Source organism: Solenopsis invicta, chromosome 14 (genome assembly GCF_016802725.1).
Source record: "Solenopsis invicta isolate M01_SB chromosome 14, UNIL_Sinv_3.0, whole genome shotgun sequence".
Classification (NCBI taxonomy): domain Eukaryota; kingdom Metazoa; phylum Arthropoda; class Insecta; order Hymenoptera; family Formicidae; genus Solenopsis; species Solenopsis invicta.
This window is the reverse complement of record NC_052677.1, coordinates 7,222,070-7,223,877: the sequence shown is the minus strand read 5'-3', so window position 1 is coordinate 7,223,877 and position 1,808 is coordinate 7,222,070. Positions and strand designations below refer to the sequence as shown.

Genomic DNA, 1,808 nt, shown 5'->3' with positions numbered 1-1,808 from the left:
ACTTTTAAATCATTAAAATTTATACTGTTGCCATCATGTTGCTATAATAATTATAGAATCCATACAATGTTACTGTATTGTCTTATCAATGCGAGGTAATTTTCATGCTGCAATCTTGTCATTAAGCTACTGGCAATAATATGTATATTAATTATTGTATAACTCATTGTTTCAAATATGTTGAAAATAAATATATAGAAAGGGCTCAGTATCATAAACAATTATAAAGTGTTGAAACACATTTTGCTATCTGGAAAATCAATTTTTTATTATAATACATTTTTATTAAAAAAAAATCTATGCTTATGTATGTATGACATTATGTATTATTAACACACACATATATATGACATATTATATAACATATCAAGGTTGTGTTCTAAATTTTACTGCCATTACTGAAAATCTATACATAACATAAGCAATAGTTGTTTTTAATACTGGCAGTTATATATTAAAATGTATCCATAATATATTTATATGTATTTTTGTAATTTTTTTAAAAACTTGTCATATTTTATCAATAGTGCTACTTTATTAGTATCTGTGTATAAATAAGATGGAACATACATATTCATTCACAACATCTTTAAATAATGAAGCTGTACAAAATGAACATGAGGAAATTGATATCACCTCAAGTTCAGGAGATTCCTTATTAATTGATTTGGTGCGAGGATATCTTCATCTATATGATAAGTTATCGTCCAATTTTAAAGACTCAATTATGAAAGAAAATTCATGGAATGAAATTGGACAAATAATGATGTGTCCACGTAAGTAAAACTTTTTAAAATAAACTTTTTAATATTCCAATTATCTAATATTCAATAATTATTTAATAATTTAATATTTCTTATTGTATATATATTTAAATATATCATTAAAGCTTTGTTTAATAGTATATATAATTTTAATTTTAGCTACTGAATGCCAAAATCGATGGACTAGATTAAGAGAAAGATTCTCAAAAGATAGAAGAGAAATTGAACTGGAATGTAAAAGTGGAAGCGGATTATCTCAACGTAAAGATTTTGCTTTTTATGAAAATATGAAATTTTTAGAAAAATACGTGCAAAGAAGAAGGTATATAATATGGTTATTTAGATGTAATTTTTAGATATAACTAAAGTTTTTAGAGGATTAGAGCCTTACAACTGACCTCTAACCAGTCACAATACTTGAACAGTAGAAAATCTCTAGGCACCGACCGCTGTGAATCAATTGCAACGTGATCAATTGCAACGTGATCAAACGGAACGCTCTCGTTTTTAAATGTAATTGTAAATAATGTAAAATTATGAATACTATTAGGATTATTAGTAATTATGTACAAAAATTAAACATAGCTCTTTAACATATTACTTATTATTGTTTCAGATGCTATACTAATATGGCTAAAAATGAAAAAAATAAGAAGAATAAATTTCTTGACTAATGTACTGCAACATGAAAACGGAAGGCAATCTATAACTACATTAAATTTATCTTGTAATGTAAAATTTTCTCCAGTAAAATTAAGCTCTGCATCTACAAGTATTCCCTGCCAATTAAATAAAAGTTTTGGAATATTATGTTCATCTCGAAAAATTGAAAACAATGTGATGCCAGAATCACTAAATAGTACAATTTTAACAAGTGTTACTCCAAAGAAGTCTGAAGAATGCTTATCGGCATCTTCAACATCGTCATGTGATTTAACACATTCATCATCATCTATTTTAAAATATGATAAATGTTTTACACCAGCAGTTAAAAAACAAAAAATGGAATCGGATAAAGTTGAAAAATCTATCTTAACGTTATCA

At 25.7% G+C, this 1,808-nt stretch overlaps 1 long non-coding RNA gene across 1 annotated transcript; it reads left to right on the top strand.

Annotated features, from left to right (window-relative positions):
* The first annotated feature begins 520 nt into the window (after positions 1 to 520).
* LOC105204316 lies at positions 521 to 1,808 on the top strand. Its single transcript, XR_005576285.1, has 3 exons — positions 521 to 776; positions 924 to 1,277; positions 1,381 to 1,808. It is a non-coding gene; the product is annotated as an uncharacterized LOC105204316 (long non-coding RNA).